This window comes from Phymastichus coffea, unplaced genomic scaffold, assembly GCF_024137745.1.
Source record: "Phymastichus coffea isolate CEN01 unplaced genomic scaffold, Cenicafe_Pcof_1.1 PCOF00003, whole genome shotgun sequence".
NCBI classification, from domain to species: Eukaryota; Metazoa; Arthropoda; class Insecta; order Hymenoptera; family Eulophidae; genus Phymastichus; species Phymastichus coffea.
Genome location: NW_026706814.1, coordinates 5,035,384 through 5,052,036, shown reverse-complemented (window position 1 = coordinate 5,052,036; position 16,653 = coordinate 5,035,384). Strand labels below are relative to the sequence as shown.

The following is a 16,653-nucleotide window of genomic DNA, read 5'->3' as shown; positions in this document are numbered from 1 at the left end:
TGGACTACAAAAGTGACCGAGCAATGGCGCTGGCGACGTGTTTCGAATAATATTTCAGCTATATTTTTTTGGAAATATTCCATGCCGGTATTCAGCAATCGTTCCGAAATATTTCTTAAAAAGATTGTAAACAAGCGAAATCTATCTCGAACTGAAACCTCTCAGAAACCTTTCTGAAAGATTGCAGAGAAATGTTTCACTCAATATTGCAGAAATATTTTAAAACACTTATTAGGCACGGTTCGAGTAATATTTCACCGAGTTTTTTTGGAAATATTCCATGCCAGTATCCAGCAATCTTTCGGAAATGTTTCTCGAAAGATTGCAAAAATGTAAAATTCAATCTCGAACTGAAACCTCTCAGAAACCTTTCTGAAAGATTGCAGAGAAATGTTTCACTCAATATTGCAGAAATATTTTAAAACACTTATTAGGCACGGTTCGAGTAATATTTCACCGAGTTTTTTTGGAAATATTCCATGCCAGTATCCAGCAATCTTTCGGAAATGTTTCTCGAAAGATTGCAAAAATGTAAAATTCAATCTCGAACCGAAACCTCTCAGAAACCTTTCTGAAAGATTGCAGAGAAATGTTTCACTCAATATTGCAGAAATATTTTAAAACACTTATTAGGCACGGTTCGAGTAATATTTCACCGAGTTTTTTTGGAAATATTCCATGCCAGTATCCAGCAATCTTTCCGAAATGTTTCTCGAAAGATTGCAAAAATGTAAAATTCAATCTCGAACCGAAACCTTTCAGAAACCTTTCTGAAAGATTGCAGAGAAATGTTTCACTCAATATTGCAGAAATATTTTAAAACACTTATTAGGCACGGTTCGAGTAATATTTCACCGAGTTTTTTTGGAAATATTCCATGCCAGTATCCAGCAATCTTTCGGAAATGTTTCTCGAAAGATTGCAAAAATGTAAAATTCAATCTCGAACCGAAACCTCTCAGAAACCTTTCTGAAAGATTGCAGAGAAATGTTTCACTCAATATTGCAGAAATATTTTAAAACACTTATTAGGCACGGTTCGAGTAATATTTCACCGAGTTTTTTTGGAAATATTCCATGCCAGTATCCAGCAATCTTTCCGAAATGTTTCTCGAAAGATTGCAAAAATGTAAAATTCAATCTCGAACCGAAACCTCTCAGAAACCTTTCTGAAAGATTGCAGAGAAATGTTTCACTCAATATTGCAGAAATATTTTAAAACACTTATTAGGCATGTTCCGAGTAATATTTCACCGAGTTTTTTTGGAAATATTCCATGCCAGTATCCAGCAATCTTTCGGAAATATTTCCTGAAATATTGCGTGAAAGCAAAATATTATATTCCATGGAAATATTTCAAAAATATTTTCGAAATCTTGCGGTGAAACATTTTTTAATAACTTTCAGTAACATTTCGGAAATTATTTCCTCCATATTTCGAGATATATTTCAGTGATATTATTAATAAATATTTTATGAAATAATTGCTCAATCTTTCAGAAATATTTCATGAAATATTTCATGAGAGCTTCAGAAAAATATTTCATAATATATTTCAACGATCTTGCTGAAACATAATTTTGAAAGATTTCATAGAAATATTTCGAAATATTTTTACAATATTTAGGAAACGTTTTTTAAATATTTCTTTGAAATATTTCTTGAAAGATTCGTTTGAAATATTTCATGCTGTGTGGGACGTTGCCCCTAACCCCCCCCCCCCCTCTCTTTAACCTAAGCTTATCACGGCTATTACGCTTAGCCACGCTTGACGGTTCGCGCGAGGCATAACGATTTTCGGCAATCGTTGCAGCCCTCTCCTAGATTCGGACTACCGGACCGAACTATTACACCGACTCGCGATCCTAAGGACAGGAGAAGGACGGGGAGAAATCACCATGCGTCAATCTTGCAAAAAAACATTTTATTGCCCCACCCGGGCCACTATACACCCGGAGTCATCGGTCGGCGCCCCCTGGCCCCTTGCTGCGGGGATAGCGCCAATGTGCCCCCTTGTTCGGGCACTTTGATGTGGTGGTGATCCCGGGGTGGCCGCAGATGGAACAGCCCCTCCACTGCGACCTGGAGGAACCAGGCGTTGGCCCTGGTCCTTGATTCCCCGCAGATGGAGGTGGCTGTGGGGTCGAGGTTCCCGGGGTGGCGGTAAATGTCACGCCGCCCACCGTGGCGGAGGTGCGTCCACCGTGTGTCCGCACCACCACGGTAGGGTCGGAAACCTTCGACCCGTCCACGTGGACCGTGAACTGCTGTCCGGCGCCGGGGGCCCCCGAGGCTCTCTTCGGCTGAGCCTGCACCGGGGGCTTGGCAGGAGTCTTGGTCGCGGCCTTGCCTCCCGGTACCGTCGGCTGTACTGCTACCGGCGGTTCCGCGACATCTGGGGACTCCTGCCCCCGGTCCACACGCAGCAGGGCCTCTCCATAGGCCTTCTGCCGCCGGACCACCGGAGTCCACTCTCCGATAAACTCCCGGGCTCCCTGGAAGTCGAGGAACTGGTCCAGGTGCGTACGCACCTGGCGTTGGAGTTTCCCAACGAACTCCCAGGCATTTTCCAGCCCCTGGAGACCCAACCTCACATGCCTCCAGGAGTTCTCGAGCTCCTGTTGCTCGGGAACGCGGGGGTGGTTGCAGACCCACTGTTCCGGACCACAGGCCTCCCTTGGCCTGGGGCACTGGGTCGAGCTGTCGGCCACCTCTGGTTTGCTCGACCCCGGGGTCTGCACCCCCTGGTCCACGGTGGATGGAGACCGACGGTTCTTTTCAAACGGGCCGTCGGTCTCGGTGGACGCCTCCCGGGATTGCGCCTTCCTTGGCGGCGTCCTTAACCCCTCTCGGAGGAAGTCGTCCACCCGCTGGTGTGGGCGATCCTCTCGGGTGGCCACCTCTACCTGGGCCCGGACGAAACTCCTGACTTCGCCGATCAGCCGATCGGCATCCGGACCCAGCTTCAGGTCGAGGAGTGACCACCTCGAAAGCCTCTTCTCCAATCACCAGTTTCCTCTCCATCTGTAAAAGAGAAGAGTGCGATCAAGGGATGTTTCAGGTTTGCCCTTACCCTAACCGGCGTTATGTCACGATTGACGCTACGCTTTACGAGGACGTCCCGGTTCCCCGTGCTTCACTCGCGCGTTTGGCTCATTTGCGAGGGGAATTGGCAGGACAGTCTTCCGCACGTGCTTGATGGTTTTACGGGGCCTGCCCCTTCCCTTTGGTTTCTCGCCATCCGGGTCACTGCTACCCAACGCCTGGGGCTCACTCACGGGGTTCTTGCGCGGTCTACCGCGGCCTTGCTTGGCCGGCGCCTCGGTCAGCGTCTTTGGAGCCACTACGGACTCGTCGCACGCATTCGCGGGGGCTGCTGCCGCGGCGCGCTTGCATAGAGGATTCCCGCTGGAACCGTCGACCTTCGCGGGCGAGTCGCCTGCGCCCTCCTCTTCATCCAGCGGTGTTGAGTCACCATGTTCCGGCTCCTCGTCGTCTTGGTCCGAGAATGGACCGAAATAGGGCTTGAGGTCCTTGGCGTGGACCAGCTCGGGCAATATCTCCTGCTGGTTACCGAGGAGGTAGGTATTGGTCCCACATACCACTTCGATGATATACGGGCCAGCATATTTCGGCGCCAACTTTGCCGACACGCCCTGAGCTGCGGAAGATAGGATACGGTTCCGTTTCCACACCCAGTTCCCAACCCTAAAGTCGGTCTGACGTCTCCTCTTGTTGTAATAGACCGCCTGACGATCTGCCTCCTCCCTGGACTTGGAGCCAGCGCGTTCCCATAATTTGGGCAACAGGCGCATATGCTCACCCCCAGCTTCTCGGGCTAGCTGATCCTGGGCCCTTCTAAAGGTCGAGGAAGGAGTGGGTTGTCGTCCGAAAACGAGCATAGCCGGGCTATAGCCTGTCGCGCTATGAGTTGCCGAGTTCAACGCGAAGTTGAACTCTGGCACGTGCTCGTCCTAGCTCTTATGGTCACGCTCCACGTATGACATGAGCATGGTCTTGAGGGTTTTGTTCACTCGCTCCGTAGGGTTGGCCTGTGGGTGGTAGACTGAAGTGAGGGCTCGTCGGATGCCGTTCCTCAACAAGTAGGCATCGACATCCTGATTCTTATATTCGGTTCCATTGTTCGAAAGGAATATCTCGGGCGCGCCAAACCTGGTTACCACCCTCTCGTGCAATTCCCGCACATTGGTCCTTCCATTGGCCTTGCGTATAGGTATGCACTCAACCCACCGAGTGAACAGGTCTAAGAAGACCAAGATGTACTCAAACCCTCTCGAGCTCTTTGGGAATGGGCCCGTAATATCGCTGGCCACCACCTGCCAGGGTCGCGAGACCTCTCGACGACCCATTACCCCGCAAGGCGGCCTTTGTTCCGTCTTGCATTGTTGACAAACCGGGCAACTCCTCACGTACTCTCTGACCTGCTCATATATCTTAGGCCAGAAATACAGGCGCCTAGCCCTGGAGAACGTCCGTTCTCTCCCCTGATGTCCCGCTGCTGGCGCATCATGTACCTCTTCGAGCACTTGGTTCCTTTTCTCAGCAGGAACTGCAAGCTTCAAGGCTTCCTCGTTGTTGATGGATCCTTCGCTGTCCTCCGTCGGATTATAATGGTACAGCCTCCCTCCAACTACATTCCAGGTAGGCTGAGAATGCGGTTACTGGCATACTTCTCGGTACTTCTGCAGATACCAGGCATCGGCAGTTTCCGGCTGATGAGTCATGGCATCCACTTCCTCCACTCCCTCCTCATAGGCCCTAGACAGAGCGTCTGGCACCACGTTGAGGTATCGATCCCTTCGATACTTTATATCAAAAACGTGTCCCTGCAGTGCTAGCGCCCAACGCGCTAGCCTGCCTGTAGGATTCCTCATACTGTGGAGCCACCTAAGGCAACTTTGGTCGGTAATGACTTTGAAGTGGTGCCCCTCGACATAAGGTCGGAACTTCTTGATCGCCCATACCACAGCTAGACACTCTCGTTCGGAGACTGTGTAATTTCTTTCCGCACTATTTAAGGAGCGACTAGCGTACTCAATGACGCGCTCCTGTCCATCGATTTCTTGCGTCAGTACGGTGCCGATCCCGCTATCACTCGCATCCGTTTGTAAAACAAACTGTCCACTGGGATCCGGTGACTGCAGGATTGGTGCGGAGACCATTGCGTCTCGTAGCCTTTCGAAAGCTTGCTCTTGTTCCTGTTGCCAATCGAACGGAACGCTCTTCCTCGTCAGGCGGTTTATCGGCTCAGCGATCGTTGCGAAGTCGGGTATAAAGCGACGATACCACGACATCATCCCCATGAATCGCTTCACCTGCTTGATAGTCCGTGGTGTTGGACATTCCACGAGCGGCTTGATCTTCTCCGGATCCGGCCTTACTCCATCACGGTTCACATGGACCCCGAGGTACTTGACTTCCGATTTACAGAAATGGCTTTTGGTCTTGTTTACAGTGAGGCCCGCTTCCAGAATTCGTTGTAAAACCAACTCCAGGTGTCGCTTATGCTCCTCAAAGAACGATGAAATAATGATCACGTCGTCGAGGTAAGCAAAAGCGAAAGGATCTAAGTCCGGGCCGATCACTTTGTCCATTAACCTCTGAAAGGCCGCACCTGCGTATGCCAATCCGAAGGGCATTCTCTTAAACTGAAAGTGCCCCAGGCCGGGGACAGTAAACGCAGTGATGGGGTGCGACTCCTTTTTTAGAGGGATCTGGTGGTACGCGCTACTCAAATCAAGTGTAGAGATGAACTTGGCATCCCTGATCCTTCGCAGGATGTCGTTCATGAAGGGCAATGCATAGGCGTCAGGCTTGGTTACCGCATTCACCTTCTGGTAATTTACGCAGAATCGATACTTGCCATCTACCTTCTTCACCATCACCACTGGGCTTGACCACCCGCTGGTTGCTGGTTCAATGACGTCGTTGTCCAGCATGGTCTTGATCAGCGCGTGCATCTCATCTCGCACCCTGTCGGAGACCGGATAGTATTTTTGTTTACAGGGTCGAGCGTCTCCGATATCTATCTCATGCTCGACCCCTACAGCACAGCCTAAACTCTCACCTGCGTCTGGAATCAATCCGTCGACGAGGCTAGCCACTTCTTGGCGCTGTGCTTCCGTGGCTTCTATCAGGCCCACAGGTGCGAGGTACGACGTACCAGTGACACTTGCCACCTTCAACGGCACCGCCACTTTGGCTTTCGCCAAGTACAGCTGGTCCGCGTCAGGGTTCAGGTTGGCGCTGAATTCTCTTACAAAATTCGCGCCCACATAGCAATCGTCCGACAGCAGTGGCGTTATGGCGACTCTGACATCCCGAGTGATTGCCCCTACGGTGAAGGGGAAGATCACATGATCCAGTATGGGGCATGGACGACCGTTGCCGAGCTTAGCTTCGCCCGCGCGCGTCAAATCGAGGCCCAGCCCCATGTCCGATGCCAACCTTAGCCCGAGCTGACCCATTACCGTCGATGAGGCTCCGGTATCGTAGAGTGCCCTCAATTTGTAGGCACCTATGTCTACCTGAAGCCACCATCTGGTCTCATCCTCGAGCGCATAACTACGGGGAGTTTTCTCAGTCCCACTCTTCACTGTGGTCTGAAGGCTTTCGCGGCTCCTCTTACCTTGTGTAGCCGCTACTCGCGTCAACGTGCTCTCACCCGCCCCTTCTTGGGTTCTAGACGTATCTTCGAGAGCGTCGGTCGGTCTCCTGGAGCTTCTGGAGCCGTCGATCTCTTCTTCGGCCCATTCGTACCCATGCTCCACCACTTGAGTCCGACCTCCGTACCCTTCGAGGATACAGAACGCCTTATTACCCGGGTTAGGCACCGGCACGGTCGTTGTCGCCTCGTACGCCACCTTGCTGCTAGGTCCCATAGGACTCATTGGCCTTTCCGGGACCTGCCTGAACCCTGGGGTCGCCGACGAGCCACTGCCTCGTCTGAGCGACCCGCGGCGAGAGGTCACCTCTATTGGGAAGGCGGAGGAGACCTCCTGCCTCCGTTTCCCTGCCCGTTTCCCTTGTTGCAATCTGGGCAGTACCTCCTAGTGAAACCCAGCTTGCCACAGGACGAGCATTTGATAGGTTGGGAGAAATCAATCTTTCTCCTCTGACCCTCTCGCCGCTGGCCAGGAGACCCAGGGGGGTTTTACTCCTCCCCTTATCTTACGGTCGACCCCTTGGCTGCTTGGGAGAGTTGGCTTTCCTCTCCCTGAAATACCGGTCTATATCGCGTCGCAGAGTCGCTACCTGTGACAACAGATCTTCAATACGGTCTGTCGCCTGCGTCGCGGAGATCGAAGACCGGTCTTCGGGTTTCCTAGCCTGGCTCTTCACCGGTGACTCGGCTTGCAGCTGCTCTGTACCCCGATGTTTGTTCGACATGGCCGCTGTTCGGGCTCCTGCCCTGGGCGGTGATGCCTTCGCTGACACACCCATGTGCTCGGGGTATAATGTGGACGTGGGCTCCAACCTGGTCCTCGGGCGCTCATCGTCCCGCATAGCGGTCTCGATTTCGGTTGCTCGGGCGTGAAACTCGTCCACATTGGAGAACGCGTTTCTCCGCAGCTACATTCGGATGGCGGGTAGAAGATTTGCATAAAGCAAATCTAGTTGTCGCTGCTCTGGCAACGGCGGGCGTAATTGGGCAGGCATAAAGAGGAGGTGGCAGACATATTCTCTTACCAACTCTCCCTTCTCTTGATACCGAGCTTGAGCCTCTTGCAGTAGTCTCTGCTGCTGCAATTCGCTTGACCCAAACCAACGGCGAGCGCCAGCTACAAAGTCGGCATAGCTCCTCCACTTGAGCTTATTGAGCTCGTACCATATCCTCGCAACGCCTTCGAGGAGCTCTAATATGGAGCATAAAACTTCGCCGTCGGTTAGCCTAGAGCCCTCGTAGATCCTCTAGCCTTGACAGGAAGGTGTCCACGCACTCCGAAGCCGTACCCGATTATCGCAGCTTCCATCCTCGGACTATTCTACCCGCATCCCGAGTCGTATAGAATTCTGACGCCGCGTTGGTATCATACCAGGCTGATCCGTTCGGGATCGCCTGTCCTTCACCAATGTTGGGTTCGATCGGTCTTCTCCGCGGCGGCTGCTCCGTCCGCAGAGGCGCCTGCCTTTGAGGAGCCTCTCGAGGCTCACCAGGGGTCGGTCTTGTGGGTTCCGGGGTACTTCCTGGTACCCTCGGGTCGTAGTGGTACGTGTACGTGGACTGAAAGTCCACGGTTCTCCTGGGCCGCTCCTGTACGGCACTTTGTCGATTTGTGGGGTTCGTGCTCCTTAATTGTTGGACCTCCACCTGTAGGGCGGTCACCTGGTCGCTCCACCGCGCGCATACTTGATCGTGCCTCTCCAGGATCTCAAGTATTTGATTGATCCCGACACGGTTGCGCTCGATTTCTTCTTTCAACCACTCGGTCACGTACCGTTCCTCCTCGTCTTCTTGAGGGTGCAGCTCTTCGTTCTCGAAACGACGAGCTCTTCGCCTATCCTTGATCCGGTGGAATCCTCACGTCCACTACTAACCCCTTCCGGGGACCCACTGGCTACGCCGGTCCCAGACTCCTCGACGGGCTCTCGCTCCCCAATATCGCTCCGACTATCCTCATGGAGGTTGCCGTAGACCGCGAGGGTCCGCGTCAGGTTCGTTTCCACCGTCTCATCGCTGTATAAGAGCATGAGTGGGTGGGTAACGAGATCCTCGGCATCAGCTGCCTCGAGCTCTTGGCGTCTGGTCTCGAGCCATCTCTCTCGGCTTCTTCTCCTACGTTGCACCGCATCTCTGTCCAACGCAGCTCCTTGGAAATCTTGGTCGATGTACTCGCCCAATAGCCAATATGTCAGCCGGACCGCTTGCATCAGCTTGGGCCCATCTGTGCACAGCTCCAGCTGCGTCAGGTACCTGTCAAGCTGTGTAGAAGGCAGTTCCGATGCCCATCGGGTTATCGCATCGGCGGTATCGTCCATACCGCCTACACACGGGCGTAGGTGATGGTTGAGGTTACTTTACCTATTCGACCACTACCGCCTCCTATCGCCCAAGGCGTGAGCGGGGTTTTGCAACTTTTACTGGCAACTACTTTAATACGCCTTAAATTACAAGGCAGCAACCCACGAGGCTCGTGGGCGTGTGCAGGTGCCGCGTAAACAAAAGAAGTAGGAACTTCAACTCGCAATTACTTACCTATAGGTGGAGACTAACTATTTGCTAGCTCCACCGGGTTAGTTAAATTAACCCCGCACACACCCGAATTGCGTGTTCTGCACCTATTGTCGCTCTGTGACTAACACCCACCTGAAATTACTCTAATGTGGATAACAACGCAAAAAAAACAAATTTGTCACCTCTTTTTTTTTCTTTAGAGCGACACAGGACGTCTCTTCGACCCCTGGTGTTAGTATGCTCTCGGCTTACAAAAGCAATCGCTATTAGGTCGGAGAGACATCTTTTCTCCACTGCAGAACACGTGCCGAACGAGCAATTGTCATGCGCGCAAACGTCTCTCTCTCCCGCGCGTCACTCACTCTTTACGTGCAAACCAAATCCCCTTGTGTGAGTCCTAAAAACTGTTGGGCGCCATGTAACAGGCTGCCGTTCAGCCGCAAATCCCGAGCAATTGTAGTTATCAATATTATCAAACGGTGCTCTGTTAACTGTATGCATCGAGCACACTAACTCACCTTGCTCCGGTGTACGCATGCCCCCAGTCCTCCCAGCGATCTAACTTAGATGTGCGAACTCTCCGCAAGAGGCGCTGATGCGCTTGCTTATCAGCACTCTGTCGGCCACTGCAGACAACTCGGTCGACGAACAGCTCCTTCTATTGCGCTCGCGATCTGTGCTGGACTACCGGTGCGTTCGAATCAAAATGAAAACATAAACACCGACACCGGACAAAGGGGAGACGAAATAATAAGATCGTCTCTTATTGATATCTAACCACTTTATTGGACAAAACTAATCCTGTACAAGGGACGATTTGCCGAGAGTCTGAACGCACGCTGTATCGACACAATAATTTGAATGGGGAGAGAGAGAGTAGATTTCGTGGACGTCGCGGACTAGTCGCACGCACGCTACTTAAAGCTCACCGGGCACGCTGCGCAGGATCGCACGCAAAACGAATTGCAAAGTGCAGCGCACTTACCGTTGATCTGATGAGGATACGGTGGCCAACCGTATCCGCTTACGCTAAAACGAGCTGCCTCTGCAACCGCCTCTCGTTGCCGATATCACGCTGCGCTGTGGGTGCTACCGAGGTTGTGGTCGCCGCGGCCGATGCCGCAGACGTTCTGCAGTGTGCGCACTCGCCTCACCACTCACAAATTATCTATTTAGTCCTGCTGTATTCTACTTGGCACGGCTTAACTCGTTGTTGTTTCGGATGGCAAAAACTGCGATGTCGCCGGACTGAAGAACACATTCATACTGGCTCGCCAGCTCTCCCCTCCCGGTCGTTGCCCCTAACGCGCCCTCTCTTTCTCTCTAACCTAAGCCGATCACGGCTATTACACTTAGCCACGCTTAACAGTCCACGCGAGGCATAACGATTTTCGGCAATCGTTGCAATACATATAAAGTATAGAAATATTTCAGTTTCACTAGTAAAAAATAAACAATGTAGTGTATACTTTAGTTAGAAAAAATATTTTTTCCCTCCATTTTCTATATATAACAAAAAGACAAAGTTGTGAGAGAGATCCCAAAAATTAAAACTTACAGAACTCCATAAACATTCGACGAATGTTTATAAACAATTAAAACTTACAAAGAATCTGTATGAGTTTTAATTTTTGGAATCTCTCTCACAATTTTGTCTTTTTGAGTTACATTTAGTTAGAAAAGTAATAAACACTTGGGCTTAAAATAAAAGAATTATTTGTTCAATAATAGTCGTAGTAATTTTAATGACTACTTTAAATACAAATTTTTATTTTAGTATTTTTAATGTCACGCTGGTTCACGTAATCTTGAAAAAATGATTTCAAGTTGTAATAAAAGAATTAACCAACAAGCAAAATTAAGAATTTGTATAATTTTTTTTAACGTACCAAGTAAACGTTATCAGCTGACAAAAACAGTTTGCGACGTCAAAAATATCCTTTTCTTTTAATTTAAATCATCAATAAATCTGATACACATTACAATAACAGTGAGTACTTGCGATGTTTAAATATTTATTTTTCATCCCAATCTCTTTGAAACGTTACCTCTAAACCGTTAAACTCCTATTTTCATTTAATTATTCGAGTTACCCAACAATGATGATTCCTAGTTCAATTACTCACAGTTAATTTTCAACGGTTGATTTGCTTATATTTCCCAATTGGAAAGCTGTCAGCTGAGCAAGGGAACGGGGAACTGTATAGGAGCGTGTTATAGGGTAACATGAAGTATATCTCTAAATCAAGCTGACTCTAGCTTCGTGAATAGGCCGCTAGGCGATGTGTTGATATAGTATAATCTAGTATTTTCACCCTTAAATATATTTACATATATATATATATATGTTTGCCATATTCTCACTCATATATACATATACATGTACATTTATATATATATTCTTTTGTATAAGGAAACTAACGATAACGCTTCAAAACATCGCCTAGAATTGTTGAAAAGAACTTATTGTTAAATATACGTATTTTGAAAGCGTCGCCAGTGTTAGAGATTTCATTCTACCGGAGAGTCGTTCCAATGTGTATGTATGTATGAGTGCGTTTATGTTGGTATAGCACACATATATTCATATTATGTTATAATATGAAAATATTAATGTGAGTTGTGAAATCAGGCTTTTTGGAGATTTTACGATAAAATTGATTGTTTTAAAAATATTCTGGGCTTGTAAAAGACATGTTTGAGTATTCTTGAGTATTCTATTACTTTTTTAACTATATAATATTGATGTTATGTGCCAAAAACATGGTAAAAATGCCAAAAATATCGGTTTTTTCAAATTTTGAGCAAGTTCCGGTCGGAAAATGGTGATTTTTATACCGGCATTTAAAAGGACGGAAAAAGGTACATAAAAAGTAATATTTAGAAGTTAGCCAAGTATATTGAAAAAATTTAATTAAAAAATTCATCGAAAAATTCAAAAATTTTTTCTGACTTCATTTTCGATCCAAATAATTTGAAAAAAATAAGGCTGTTTTCGTACAATAGTATACACTATCATGAATTTTTTCAGATTTTTTCGAGCAAACAGTGAAGAAAAAAAAATAATTTTCGAAAAAACCCGTTTTTTATCATTACCACCTAGGAGGCTAAAAATTTGACTGAAGAAGTTTTCAAATATGTCCTTTCGAAAAAATACAGGCAGGGGCAATTTTAACATCCTCATCCCGCTATAGCCTTTATGGATATTTTGAATAAACAATAATAGTAGTCTTTTAACAATTCCTATTCATTCAATTCATCGGTCCGTATCAATTATTTGGAAAAATATATCTCTTTAGGCAATACCGTTCGTCATTTGGTTTCGTCTACCATATGTGCTTCACAACTCTATGAAAGACCTTTTACGGAATCAAATTATGAAATTAGTGCTATTACTAGAAAACTTCATTTACGCGGGGATGTGGTGCTCATCCATTGGAGATCTGCTGAAGCCTTAGTTGTGCCAGTGAAACCGATGGCTTAACGGACACAACAACAGATTAATGTATGTTGGCAGAAATGAGTAGTAAAGCGTTAAGCGATAGCGTGAGTGATGTATTCGTAGAAGAAATTAATGCTGTAGATCACAATTTTCTTAATAGTGCAGACAATTTAACTTTACATAAAAAATCAAGTGATGCTAAATACCCTTCTGGTAAAGATAAATTTTTTGATATTAATGACATAGAAACTGATGAATCATATTTAAAATTTGATATAGTTAACTCTACGAAAAACAACACAGATAATAATCAAATTACTCCCAATGAAATTATATAAAAAGAAAATTATGTGTCTATGCATCCAAAAATATTTTGTTCCGCTAAGTGCAAACAATATACTCGTACACGGTCTATGTTACCTCGTGTACAACATTTAGAAGCAGAAATAAAGAAATTGTAAAAAGCAAAAATGAAACTTCGTAGATTACGAAAAAATAAAAGAATGCAACATTAGATTAAAAAATTGTATAGATATCGAACAAACAAGGAAAATCGAAAACATTAATGACTTAATGAAAGAAGAGCAATTTTCAGAATCACGCGAAACTTTTGTAGTAATGCAATATAAATTGGAAGATGAACAACAGTTTACACTTGCCGAACAAAATTTATGTAATATAATATATTATCACTCTTCTGCGTGTTCTCATCAATTGCGACAATTAGAAATTATATTAGCGGCTGAATCAACCGTTAAAAACTGGATCGCGAAATTAGACCTTAGGCCGAGTTTAAACGAACAACTCTTAGTTTGAAGTTTGATGAGATGAGCATCAAATGTATGGAAGAGTACTTAAAAAATATGATGAAATTGAAGGTCTTGAAGATATGGGCGTGTAACGGTCCTATTTATGAGCTATTTATTAAATCACTGAATTACTGCAACTAGTCTAACGTATCTATCTGTTTATTCAAATCAATACATTAAGCGGCGCTACCTTACTGTTTACTCGATTGTATTCATATAAGATTCAAATCAAAATAAATAGCGTGCCGTCACAAAGTAATAGATATTGATATAATGATTTTGGATACTAAGAAAAATATGTTAATTAGAGATAATTTTAATATAACAAAATATTTATTATATAAATTTAAGTACGCAGATTCAGAATATAATAACACAAATTGCATTTAATTATGAAATAATAATGAATTTTAATATGCAAAGTTGATTTATTTATTACGCTAACATTATGAAATATTAAAAAAAATGTAACTAATCCATATGCAAAATGAATAAGTATAAAACATGAGTAAGAATTGGTTTCATTAATAACAGCTGAATATTGACTGTTATTAGTAAATAAACAATTAATAATTTATTTAAACAATAAGCTGTATATAAAACGAAAGTATTAATTTTATACTTGATAATGATAGCTTTATGATTTAGGAATCTTCGATAATTAATCTAATAATTGCATTATAAGATTAGAAAAAACCGTTACAAATATAAAAAATTAATTATAATTTAAATGTTATTAACTAATTTAAATATTTCTTTTTAGAAAATACTTCCGAAATTAAGTAACTATAAAATTATATAAAAATTTAATAATTTTCTGTTGTAAATATTGTAATATCACGTTAAATATCTTTATTAGTTAATAACTTTTGAAGACACTATTTGCGATAATTGTATATTATATAAAATCAACAAATTCTGTAAAGTTTACATGTGTTAAAAGCTTAATATTAATGGTTATTTACTTGTAAATTAAGAAAACTCATTTCTGAAAATTCGCGAATGTCTCTCAAATGTTCGATGACATCTCTCCTGCAAAAATAAGCGGGAAAATCTGTGTATAAATAGGCCCACCTTTGCACAGGCTAGCATTCACTTCTAGCCTTGCAAGGTGAGCGCATGAGTCTGAATAAACTTGGCTAATACCTAAGTTCTTTCTCTCATTGTGATTAACTGAGCAAGACTGTTCCTTCCTTATAATTCGAGCTCGGCTTATAGAACATCTCGCGCTATAAGAAACTTAGGCCGAATTATATCCTATCCAAGAAAGACTTTAGCTCTGCTTATGGGACAATTCGCACCATAAGAAATTAGAGCATTGTCTGACTTTCCTTGAAACATTATACTTTTTTATATATATTTGATTTATTTATTAGATTACATTTGATTTATCTATTTATTTTATTGACAAGTAGAGTAAAATTATTGGAAATAAATTCTTACTTATTAGCTAGATACGAGAGTTCGAATTATTATTATTTATAAGTGATACGAACATCACAGGCGATAATTTAAAAAGTCGTAAAGTTGCTAAATATGCCCTATTATTTTATTTAGATAGCATCAATGCTGTAAAACCTTGGCGTCAAATACTTTCCTTCGGGTTGAATGAAAATGGAGCTAGTAGTAATCGATTATTTCAAATTTTACAATCAATATTAACCGCTTTGTTTAAAATAGGAGCCCTTGTTAAAATTATCGTGCCGGATCAGGGTCCAAATAATCAAAGTTTATTTTACGCGCAATTAAAAGTAACTGTAGAAAATCCTTACTTCTTTTATAAAGCTCAAAAAATTTTCGCTGCTTTTGATTGGCCACATCTTATCAAACGTTTAATTTATAATCTAAGAAAACATAGGTATATATTTATAGATGACGTAACTATAAAGGCTATTGATGATTTATTGAAGACATTTGAAATAGATAGTTCGAATGATTTGTCAAATTTATTAGCATTTTTGAAAGAAAATCATTTTTATCCTAATAAATTCGAATGCATGAAGGTTAGTTTAGCTTTCCAACTGTTGAGTAGAAGAATGGCGGCTGGAATGGAACTTGCTGGTAAAGCTAGCGAATCAAACGACGAAAAAGGGCTGAGATCTGTTACATGGAAGCAGTCAGTAGAGTTTATTAGAGAAATGGACAAAGTAATTGATGCTTGTAATGTTTATAGATTGAATAATCATGAACAACAAAAGTGTCCATTATCAGATTGCAATCCGAAAATTCAAAAGCTTCTAGAAAATCTCGTTGAATGGTCTAAAAGATGGACAACACATACTGTATACCAAGGGAAAAATGAAAAACAGTGCGACCAGACCTCCGTGTTTCAAAGGTTTACCTTTGACTGTAGGGGCTTCATTAGGGTTATATGAAAGTATGAAAGAGATGTATGCAGATTTTCAATTAACGACTGGTCTTTGCAATCAAGACAGCGTCGAGCACACTAATTTAAAAATTCGAGGAAGGAATGGGTTCAACATAAATCCAACTGCACGAATTGTCCGTTGTACTATAAGAAATCTTGTTACAACAAAATTCATAAGTAATATTCAAAGAGGTAATGTTAAAATAGCTAAAACACATTCCTTGATCGATGCTGATGAGAATGAGTCAATATACGTAAAAACAAATGCGTTATTAGCTGCCGTTTTAGATTTACCTGGAGGTATACATACACCGGAAGAAGTAGAACAGGAATAAGAATTTCCGGAGCTTCTAGAAGTACGATATCATCGATTCGTTTAAACCAATTAATGTAACTAATTTCGTTAATTTTGAAGAAAAACGATTATATGAAAGAAATGCTTGTGACGTCGGTTGACACGACATATTTCTTAGGCGCACTTTTTGGTCTATCCTTGCGGACAATAACCGGGACGTGCGCTGCCACTATCGCGGGAAATTCTCTTTTCGGCGACTGAGGATTGAAGCTTTACTATACCACACGCTTGGCAATATAGTTGTGCTTCCCGTTATTTTACCACACTCTTGGCAATGAAATAACATAACAGGAAGCCTATCTAATATGCACTCGACCACACGCTTGGCAGTCGAGTGTAACTATCTAAAATTAAAAAAAGTTGTACGCGAAACTAAGAAAGAAACGAATAAGGAAAGAAATGAACCGAATGAACTGAATTAGAGTTTTGGTTTTTTATTAAATTAGTTTATTTACTTTTTTTTGTACTTATTTCCCGCACACAT

General features: G+C 44.1%; 1 protein-coding gene across 2 annotated transcripts in view; it reads left to right on the top strand.

The window, feature by feature from the left end:
• LOC131664775 (glycogen [starch] synthase) overlaps positions 1-16,653 on the top strand; it is a 1,096,132-nt gene that overhangs the window by 672,311 nt on the left and 407,168 nt on the right. The gene's annotated exons all lie outside the window — the stretch shown is intronic.